Here is a 12,311-nt window from a genome sequence, read left to right as displayed (position 1 = left end):
ATATATATATATATATATATATATATATATATATATATATATATATATATATATATATATAGACAAATTTAGCGGAGCGTACGCCCTTTTGTATATATTATATGTATATATTATATGTGTATATTATATATACTAATTACAATTCATTTTCACTTTACTTTTATTGAGTCTAATCCGTTGTTAACGACATAGTGCACAAAAATTAAAGTTTCTCTAAATCATGGAAAATAAGCAAAATTCAACAGGCTGTAATTGCAGCAGATCTCTTAAGGATTCTATTCTACAATTACATAAACATGCTCGTAAGTGATTGTAAATGATTACGATAACCAATCAGAATAAAGGAATCAGTGAATACAACACTTTAGTTGGTTGGCTTTTACGTTCACGACTCGCTTACGCAATTGTAAAATGGCCTTTAGACCCGTTATTTTTATTAAATGCTTTATAACTCCTAACATACATGACGCGAACCCATACAAAACTAATATCCAAAATACATCTCATGAATATCCTATAGATATCGCGATATTTATAAGATATCCATGAGATGTATTTTGGATATTAGTTCTGTATGTTTCGGATATTTGTTCTGAATGGGAAAACGCTTATTGCGCGGCTAGAAGCGACGCGATAACTAATTAACGCGGTAGCCGATTTTCGATAAAAGCTAGAAGTTTATTGACTACTGCATTGCTTCTTGCCGCGCGGCAAGTATTTTCGCGTCCTGCGCGCAGGAGCCATTAGATTATTAGCAGAGAAAAATTTGAGAGCCATGCCATCGACATATAAGGCTGCGTTCCGAAATTCACTGCTAGTACTGAAAATCTATAGTTCATGTTATGTATACTATAGAATTTCAGCACTGGCAGTGAATTTCGGAACGCAGCCACAGAATGGATTGCTAAGTGCGGTGGTGAGGATGGAAATAGACCTAAAGTAAGAAACAGACAGTGGCTTGGTTTACATCGTGCACTTGATACGCGTACTAAATAGTAACTTTCTATTAGATAATCTTAATATCGACATAATATATATACAACGGTATATTAAGCTGATATAATACTCATGAACAAAACGATTGATTGAATGCATCGCCGTTGATATGCATTGTCGATATTAAGATTATCTAATAGAAAGTTATTATTTAGTACCAGGTCAATGGCGTGGTTTACATCAGGCACTTGATACGCGTATCGGGTATTATATTCGTATCAAATTTGTACTAAACATTTAATATGCACGATGTGAACACTGACGGGTCAATTTGGTACGAGCGTACCAAGTAGAAGTATCGTACTAAACTAATATGCGTATCAAATGATACAAATGACGATGTAAATGTATGAAACGAATGTTGAAGGGAACCTAACCTAGTTAAAATCGGTGTTATCGGTAACCGTTGGTTTCTCTCAAATTATATTATAGTAAAATGTCTTGTAAAAAGGGTTATAAGTTAGAGAGAAAATGATGAAACGAGAACATTTTTAGAATTATGCATTCTGATTGTCGAACAAAGCTATCTCAAGCAAATTGCAATTCCAAATACTACCACTAGAAGGCAACCGACATGAATTAAATTCGTATTATATTTTTCCTTTAGTACGTTTGATGTAAACGCACCCGTATTAAAGCATTGGTGCACATCAAATTTAATACGCATACTAACGTTTTGATGTAAACCAGGCCAATAGTAGGACTAAAGTCCCTATAAGAGTCTGGCCACGTGCGTGTTCCTCCTTATTGGTCGAAACAAGGTTTGGAAAAACATGGCAGAAGCAATAGAAATTGTCATGGGAAGCGAGATAATTTAAAAAGTAAAATAAGGAAATTATGAACAATTAGTAGTCTTTTTTTATTAAACTCTAAAATGAATAAATAAAAACATAATTTTGATTGTAAACTTGAAACATTATTAATCTGCAGGAAGCGAATACAGTGAAAAGCCTTTTTGATAATAGTTTTTCCATCATGGAACACAACACGTTGGCATTTTGAAATCTGAAAATTCATATTTCGTATTGCACTATTTTATACAATTATCTTTTTAGATATTATTCATAATAATATGAGGTTACAATGACAATTTATATGATGAATACAATTTTTTTATAATATCAATTTTTAAGTGAATTAACTTTTTTATTTTACCATGGAAACCATACAGAGCCATACAGAATAATTTTATTTACTTCTATAGCAATTTAATTCTATAGCAATTTAATTTTACTTACTTCTATTAACAATCTATAGCTAAACTGACATTTTTATCTCGTAACGCTATAAATACCAGCTGTTATTGTAAATTTATACAATGATCGTAATATCATAAAAAAAGTGACATTCATAGGAGCATCTTTATCATTTGTCATTTCGGCGTGCCTGAGCGCGCGAAATCTCAGCCCTGTCATTGGTGAAATATAATCGCTTCCTGTTTGAAAACTATTATAGCCTCGATATTTTTATATGAAAGTTTTCGTTTTGAAATGTTCTAAAGAATCTGCCATTGAAATAGCATACCTTAGTTTCAGGACACCCTATATATACGACCGCCATGTTTTTCCAAAACTAGTCAGACTACTGAAATATATACTACCTGAAACGCGCGCTGCCACTTGAGACATGCGGATGAGAGAGAGGTTTCTTGTTTCCTCTCTTATCCTTGTCTGGTTCATAGTATAGTCGAGAGTGGGGAAAATGTGATACAATCCAAGTTAAAAATTAGAGATAATATGAAAAGCAGTGACCACTGAATGGCAATGACTTATGAACGAAAGTTTAAGATATAAAAAAAAAATATATATATATTTTTTCTCACTTATTAGTTACTTATCGACTTATTATTAAGAAAAACAAAGCAAAGATGATTCCTAATTCGGAGATTCAGCTTATGTTTAAAAATTAGCCGACTTAGCTTTTGGTTCAGACTGTACTAGATAAAGACAGAGCGCTGTTCTAGACCTACAAGCATGCTCTCTCTCATCCGCAACACTCAAGAGGTAGCGCGCGTTCCAGGTAGGTATATATTTCAGTGGGCCAGATTCTATCTTATAGGGACTCTAGCGTGAAAACCAGTGTCAAAACGTATAGCGTGGACGCTCTCTGATTAGTTTCAAAGTATCCGATACGAGTCGCCACTGTTCTTACTGAAGAATCAAAGTCGTAGTATAATTCAACGATAAGACAGATGTAATTTTATTATTAAACTTTACGTATCAACACAAATTAGAAAACCTCTTTATTTCAAATAATACAGCTTAATAACTGTTTTGTGTATTCATCTACAACACATAGTATTATACATAAATGTAAATGTAAATATTACATTACATTTACATTATCGAGTGCGAAATTATAACATAAATGTAATATAACTGATATTTGGTCATATATGCCACTTTTTTCTCTAGGTGCGATCTATTAGATGCTATAAATGCTTTGAAGCGTCAAATAGATTAATCATAACTTTTCTTTAAGTGTTTGAAATCGTTTGTAGCATTTAATGGATCACATTCCTTATGAGGCTTTCTATTAGTTAGACCCATCTTTTATTGGACAAAATTTAATGAATTGCAATTTCAGCAAAAATAGATATAATGAAACGATTCAAAAAGCGTTTAAAAGTGTTTTCATTATACATGTCAAGTTACATACTTGTGGACAGAATACTGATAGCTTCGTCCTTGACCGAGTACTATTCTCGCAGAATCTTGTCGTCGTTGCAAATGACCAATATTTGCGTATGGAACGCTAGATTGAGGAGATTACCGATCGAGTATATGTTCCAATCCAGCATCACATTGACGAAGTTGAAGCGCAATTCCGACTTTACGAAAACGAGTAGCATCGAGTACGTCGAGTGAAGCGATCATTTCATTTCGTCGTGCGCGTTTTAGATGAGAGTAACGTAAGTTTATAGCGCAATTAGTCAGATAGACTAACTAAATGGCTCAAAGTTCCGCAAAGCGGGACAAATGCTTCTCTATTATAGTAATAAGTAAATGCTGGAACGTATATATATATATATATACACACTGTAAAAACTGATGTGTAAAATTTAACATTTCATGTGACCCAAATCATCCACTTTCATTTATGTGTAAATTTAACACAAAATAAATGTGAAGGTAACACGCATAATATGTAAAAAATTAACACGAAAATTTAACACTTGAATACCGTTAGGAATCACAGTTTGTATTAAATTGACACATGTATAATGTTAAATTAACTAAAATAAAACGTTACTTTAATATTTAAGAGAAGTATTAATTTATGGTTTTGATGAAATGAAAATGTTTAATTGACATAATTTATGTCTGACATATTAAATATGTCAATTTAACACAACCTGTGATTCCTAACGGTATTCAAATGTTAAATTCTTGTGTTAATTTTTTTTATATTATACGTGTTACTTTTTAACACATGTGTTTCGTATTAAATTTATACATAAATGAAAGTGGATGATTTGGGACACATAAAATATGTTAAATTTAACACATCAGTTTTTACAGTGTAGAACACGTCCGATAATATAATTGTGGAAGATACGATGAGATAGTAAAAGAGAGAACTTCATTTCATTCACTTTCATGGAAAATTTGAAAACTATATTAAACGAATTTCTCAAAATTGCAACGCGGCGAGCTATTAAGGCAATTTGATTTTTAACTCATAATAAGGACATAGTTTGTGTTCTTATTTATTGTTGTTTTATCATCGTTTTGTTATCATGGCTGTTATATAGGCTAGCTGCGAATATAAATATATATACTGTAAATATGATATATTTACCATATGCAATAAAGTCCATTCGTATAACAAAGATATAATAATTCATATAACAATGATATAATAATTTTAGTAATATATTTGATTTACATAAATATATAAGAAGCAAAGTGATAAAATTTTTATTATATTGAAATATCAGTACATCTAAATATATATATATATATATATATATATATATATATATATATATATATATATGTATGTATATATATGTATACATTTTTATGTGAAAACTATGTACATACGTTATTATATAATAATTCTTAGTGAAATGTCTAGTCAGAGAACCAGCGATATATAGTTGATATATTCTAGGAGATAAAGAGAACTTGTAAGAAAAGCTTCTACTGAGGAAATTCGTGTAAAATTAGTTTGTACCCAGATAATAATTCTTGCGTTCAAAGCTTATACTTGTTATGCTGGCATATCTTATACGATCTACGTTTTATTTATGGAATATCCGTAATTCCTAATTCTGTTTTACAGGGAAAAGATCATGCAAAATATATTTTTGCTGCTTCTAAAAAGAGCATAGGTGCACTTTTGAGAAACTTGTGCGAGTACATGATGAAAATTAGCGGTTTTAAAACTGAATATATTACAGCTTGAAATATTGTTAAATGTATTACACAATATATGAAAAGAAATACAAGTTTATAAAATTAGGAAATACATATTACGTAATAAGATAAAAATTAGTAAATGTTTCGCTATTTCAGAACCTAAAATAGATTAAGTTATTATATGTATATGTATAGGATGAGATAATGTGAAATTATCGTAAAAGATAAGAACCAACTCTTATGCACTGAATTATATCTTTGTCTAAATAAACCTGACATCTTAGAAAATGTTTGAAACGTTACTTTAGAATAGCTAATAGAATTATTAGCTGAATAACGCACATGTAACGCACGACAGTATTATTCTATTTTTAGTAATAGAAATTGTAGCGAATATGAACCAAGACAGCTAAGATGAATGAATTATAAAGTAATTATATTACACTAAAGATCGTCAAATAAAATCGGACAAATAAAGTTAAAGGGCTAAATCGTTAAATCCAGGAAACTTAATGCAACTTAAAAACACCAATTTCATTCCAACCGTTAATAGCATATCGCTTTTACACAATAATCACGTTGCGTCGCTGTCGATTGCACTCATCTCGCGGAAAATTGGAAAAGCGACATGGAGTCCCCGATTGACTAGCCGTACGTGCGTAACAAGAGGTGCGCAACATTGTGCCTGATATATTAACGATATAGTTAACAAAGTGCAACATATCGCTGCTCATTAAAGTGAATGAATGTTTAACAATTATAATGTGGCACAGTGATGGCCACAATTGGGCTATTCGGTGAAAATACTGTTCTTCGATTAATCACGAGCGATGATCGTTAAATTACTTCGTCACAACTGTGTGTGTTGTATCGCGATGTCCATTAATAATATTAAAAGTTGTCGTTTAACAAAGCGCACATAGCGATTTGAGGAATTTTCTTAATCTCGATCCACTTCGATTCTTTCTCGTAGACACCGGCATCGAAGGTGACGATGAAAAATGATTCTGGAAAACGATCATGCTTCGTTCTCGAGTGTGAGTCGACGCCGAAAAGGGATTCCGGTGTCATAACCTGCTGACAAATGTTCTCCGGAACGCGTGAATTAAGTAATCCGGCGAACGAAGGAGTCCGACATTTTGGCGGGATAGGCCGCCCCGTTGAATAATGGAGGTTTCCTCGTAGTCCCGTAGTCTGCGTCTGCAGAATGTTACAGGGACTCAGGTCTCATTCCCCTCGTAAATAATCCAAAAGTGCGAGGACAACACGGAGCATCACATGTGTGTATGGGCAGACACCTATTTACCGCGTTTCCCTCGCTACACAAAAACGTTTCGCATCTTTCTTCCATTCCCCAAACGTCGCTACTGACTTCATACCGTCACGCACTTAGATATCGGGGATGAATTTCGTCCGTGCAAACAAGGCGGAAGGAAACTCCTATTTACATAGCTCATCCATACGAAGTGTACACTTCGCACGTGACCTGAAAATCTCGTCGCGGACATTTATGGCGAACGCGCTTTTATTCGCAGATACGCTGGAGATTGATACGTGCACGTGGTATAGAAAAATATTTTAAGAGAAAATAGGGGGAGATACGTTTTTATATTGATATTAAAGATAACTAGAGATAAAGATTAACTCTTTAATTTAAGAAAGTCATCAGGTTTAAATGGAATTCCGTGCGCGCGCGAAATGTTCGCATGTGCTCTATGAAAGTGAAGTGGCGAGGAGTGCTCAAGAGAATCCTCAAGACACTGGCAGTATCTATGCATGTGTGGATGAAATTTTCACACTGATGCACCTTTCTTCCTCTTTCCTTCGCGTGCAAGAGAAGTATCGTATATGCTCGTCTACCTACCTGGTGTCTACGATTCGCATGCCAGACAAGAATCTCATTACGGAGAAGATACCAAACGAACGTCGAAGAAATTCGATTGGATATCGGCCGGAGGTTCAGCGAGGGCGAAGCGAAAAGTCAGAGAGAAAGGATGAAGATGAAAAGAGAATTCTCCAAAGATTAGATTGCCGGCATGTAACAAAATACAAATCTGATTCCTAAAAAGCGTTTTCAGCAGCTTTATATTCGCACGTGTACATATTTGCTGATTAAACGTTCTCAAATCTCATGTGAGGTCACTCTCGTTGGGCATGAAGCAACAAAGAACAAAGAAAATGGAAATCTCATGAAATATACCAATTGCAATTACTGTATTGGTAGTTCCTTTCGGTGAGACGGTAAAATCTCTCGGGATCCGCCACAAAGATCGAAATCAAAAGAGGAAAAGAAGAAAAAAAGCAGGTTCGCCTCATGTCGACTGTATCGCGAAAATCTTGAGTAAACGGGAATGGAAATAAAATAGATGCGCGATGCATTAATAAACGCGCATGAATAATTCTCTTTTCTTTCTCGCAAATTTGAAAGCACGTGTATCGCGATGGTCCAAATGAAATATGTAACAGGAATCCAATCGTAGCGACACGACGCTTAATTTATTTATGCGATATCGGATATTTAGCGTGTGCCGTGCGCGAGATGACTGTTAACAGGCTGACCGGCCAATGGCAATTAACGTTCGCGTACAAACGAGCGTGGTGATCGTGCGAGATGGAAATGCACAGATTTGATTTTACTTCCGCGCTGTGAGACCAGTCCCGTTGACATTCGTAATAACGTAATCCGAAGGATATCGGACATTCAGACATGATGCAATTCGCCGAGTTCATTACACGGCGTGACTCGTGCGCTACATGGAACAGATATCGAAGGTACATTCGCCCCCGCGCCCGTATAAAAGTACCAATATCCGAACACATACTTGATCCAGGATATTCTTATTGTTATAGTCTTCAACACGTTTGCGGTTTATTTGACAAATGTATCCACAGACCACGCGCGCGTCACATTTATTACATATAATTATATAAAACAGACTTGGTTTGTTTCTATATGGATATATAAAGAAAAATATATAACCAAACACGTAAGCTGGTAGCAAACGTTCTTTTTGAATTGAAAATTTTGAGTAAAGATGAATTTGATGTGAGAGATCGCGTTCCTTATTCACTTTAAGAATTAATTATTTAAAAACCAAACGATATGAATGTTCAGGATCAAGTGCGTGTTCGAGAGTTGATATTTTTATCTTAAATTGTTGATGAATCTGCTTATGCAGAGGCTGCTTGATGTATCAGTTAATTTAGGTGGGATGTCACGTCGGCAACGCCAACGCAAACAAACGGGTATTAAGCATTTAATATTCGACCTATTTCGTACCCTCTAGTGGAATGTCATCTTGATCGTCGGAGGGTGCAAAACGACAAGGTTGCTGCGTGCACACGTACTACGGCCTCTAATGAGTTTCGTTAAACAAGAAGCGCTGCCCCGGTCGAGATCGCACGAAGTATTGTCGCGACGCATATTCACCTATTCAAGACATTAAACCGGATTGTGTCTGTATCCCTTTTCCTCTCTCTCTTTCTGTCTCTCTTACGTTTCTCTTCGCCGCTACGTTTGTAGCGTAAATATTTGATCATGAGCTCTTTCGTACAGCGCATTCTCCGCAAATATTAATGTAAATCGCGAGTGCGCAAACATTGAGCTAAAGCGCCACCCGCTAAGCAGATTTAACGATTGTATCGCGAGCTGGTCGGCAAGTTGCCTCCGAGCTTGAATGCAACCTGCTACCACGCTGAAGACAAGAGCCATTATACCGGCACGTAAAGCCACGTCAGCCGAAGCGTCAAGTGTTCGTTCTTTCGAGGCTTCTCTTCCACCTTTATGATGTCGCCCCTGCGGGAACTACAGCACCCCTTCCCCCCCGTTGGGCTCTCCCAACATTGTTCGTCGTCACCTATTTTTTGTTCTTCTCTCTCGTCTTGATTCCTCGAGTCTCGTTCCACTACTGGGTCAGGCGGTCGAAGAAACCGCGAAATCCTAACATCGCTCATTTGCGAGACGTTGAGGAAACGACATTTTTCTTCGGGTTCGTTGTTCCTCCGACTCGCGACTTCTTACGCATTGATCGCGCGCGGCCAGAGTATTTCAATCTCTCATTTGTGTTTAATTCGTTCACCGCGGTCCGCTCTCCGTGCGGAACTTCAGGAAACATTCGCGTACGCCGTCAGCATGATCCTTCGAAAAGTCACGTGGTTTCCCTCTGGTGCTAAACTACTCCGGAAACTATCGTGGCTCCTCTGTACAACGGCGGAATGTTCCGGAGGGAAAGCGTGGAAGGAAACGTTGCATTAATCTCGTTAATGAATGAATAATGAAGAGAAGTTGCTTTGCTCGTTGTTTCGATCTTTCCTTTTCGTCTTTTTTTTCTTCATTTTTCTTTGCTTTGGCTACTGATACGAAAGTAAAAACGGATGCGTCGTGAAGTAATTTATGCGATAGCGCGATCGAACGCTTCTGTATTAAAGGGCGTTCTCCGTCGGACGTGATTATTTCGAAACACCTTGCCGAGTGAACGGGGCGACGAGAGCAGTCGTTGTCCCAGATTTTAATCTTATAATTGTCTTGTCAGGAAGATGCATTGCCTACTATTTATTTAAAGTATGGCTATATACGAAGAGCGTTGTTCCCAGACAACTCTTGATAATTGAAAAAGTCCCCGCGGGAAAAGGTCGCATGCGCTCAAATATACTAGACGCGATAAACTGTAGAAGCTCTCGTCGTAACAGTGCGCGTACTACTGATTTAACAGCCATTATTTAATATTTCGCAAAACAAACACACTTTCTTTATCTCTCTACTCTCTCTCCTTCTCTTTGTCTTTTGTCTCTTTGTCTTTTGCACTATCCTCGCGACATATTTTCTTACAATATCATAATTCTACGTGCAATCGCACGTGACGTTAACTGTGAAAACGGATGGACCTCGGTGCAGCTACTTTCAGACGATGCAATGTGAGAAGGAAAATCCGCCTTCGTCGTCGTCGTCGTCGCCATCGCTGCTGCTGCGAGATCTTTCAGTGCGAATACCTTGGAGCGCCGACGTCTTGCGCTCGTCGTCTATGAATAAGTAGAAGTTCGTAGATGGTTCGTGTTTATCAGGACTACCGTCGCTCCCGGAAGAGTATTGTTGCCGCGACAATACCATTTCAATATTTCGCGTGCGTTATATATCGCTGCGCTCGCGCGAGACAGTGTGCGTGATTGGCAAATATTGTAGCCATCGACGCGATCTGTACATTCACGCCGTGAGATATGACATGAATTATTAATATATAATATTGTCGCAATAATATTTTTTTATTGGATATCGGGAAACTATCGCTCCTACGCGAGGCGTGCTATTAGCGGCGGTTCGGGTAGCAACTGTGCGCGTGATTAAATCACATAAAATAAATCTGGTCGATTCATGAAATCTATGCTATTTGCTGGGCGAAATTAAACGTTATAATTGAACAGATTTGCCAATGTAGCAAAGAAATGATGGGAATGGCAGCAATCGTACGTGCGATGGAGTGACCAATCTCTGAATGAATTGCCGGCAGCTTCTGAACAATGAAACAACTCATTGTTGTAATTAATATATTATGTTTGTGCCTCTGAGTCCCGTAGACAAAAGATTTTGTAGCGACTATCTTGTGACAACCAATGTTAGCGCCGACTTTTGCGAATTTTTATTTATTTTTTGTGACACCATACCACTGCTTGTTTTCACTGAAGAGGGTCTGCGAAATGAGACCGAAACGCGTTTGATTTTTAATAAAATTTTGTTCTCTTTGCGAGATTGTGTCACTATGTGTTAATAGTTTATAATAGCACTATATAACCTGTGCGTTAACTCTAATGGTCCTTAATTTATTGTTTGATATACTCAAGAAGAGTTTTTTAGTTATATTATAGCAATCGTTAATCTGGTCGTAGGGCAAGTTCATTTTTGTTGATATTATTGCACAAATCATTTCGTATTTCGAGCTGATTGAAGTGTACGGAACAACTTTATTAATTTTAAAAATTATATATTTACTCAAAAGATAATGAAGAAATATTTTTGCTCGCTTTAGGGAGTAATGCACTTCTATTAGGTCCGGATGCGAATATCCGTGATGAAAAACGTATATAGTGCGAGGTTCTCAATTGTGGCAGCAAATCTCTTTTTTCGCCATAGAAAGACGAGATCGCATGGTACAAATATAAGGGATGCGTTATACGATAATGCGCGATACACACGCGCGATTTACGATATAAACTACACAGGTTGGCAGCCGCTACCGACGACTCATCCATTCGTCCGTCTCACCGGAGTTCGCGCGGGGTTTCGTTGTTCATCTCGCACAGCAAATGGAAGTCAAGTAGGTCCATTTCCCCTCCGCGCTCTCGAGCGTTTTCGTCGCTTTATCACTCCGGACGTGTGACGACGTTATTTTCATGGCACAGTCGTGGTGCAATCACGAGTGGATAGATCCTCCACTGGAAATCTTTCCGGCATCGAGTCGGCCGACCTTGTATCCGGTTGCTTGACAGTTCGTTTCGAAGTTTCCGTTAATTAATGACTAAGAAAGAGAGGTGGAGAAAGAGGGCACAAGAGACGCTCAGATATAGAGAACGAACAAGAAGAATAATAGGGAGAGAGAAAGACGGTGAAAAGGGCGACGCGGTGAGGCGCGCCAAGGGAAATTGTACTCCACTCGGAAGACAGCATCTCTGGAATAGGCCAAGCGAGGGTTTGATGGAGGATCCGGTGTATCCTGCTGGGAGAAGAGACCGCACGAAATCACAACGCTTACGCTCGGGACGTGGGGTCGAACGAATTATTTGCAGTCACGAAGGGCCGTACATTTGTTCCGTTAAATTTCCTGAACTCGTCGAATACCTCGCCACAAAGTCGAGCTTGTCAATAAAGTCCTTTTTGCATACTAATCTCAGTCTCAAACGGATATGTATGTCACGTGCGTCGCGTTATATCATCGTTTAAGGGGATGTTTAGACAATCGA

The sequence above is a fragment of the Odontomachus brunneus genome, unplaced genomic scaffold, assembly GCF_010583005.1.
Source record: "Odontomachus brunneus isolate Ranch 3 - 2012 unplaced genomic scaffold, Obru_v1 Obru_scaffold_018, whole genome shotgun sequence".
NCBI lineage: Eukaryota > Metazoa > Arthropoda > Insecta > Hymenoptera > Formicidae > Odontomachus > Odontomachus brunneus.
Note: the sequence above shows the minus strand (reverse complement) of the source record.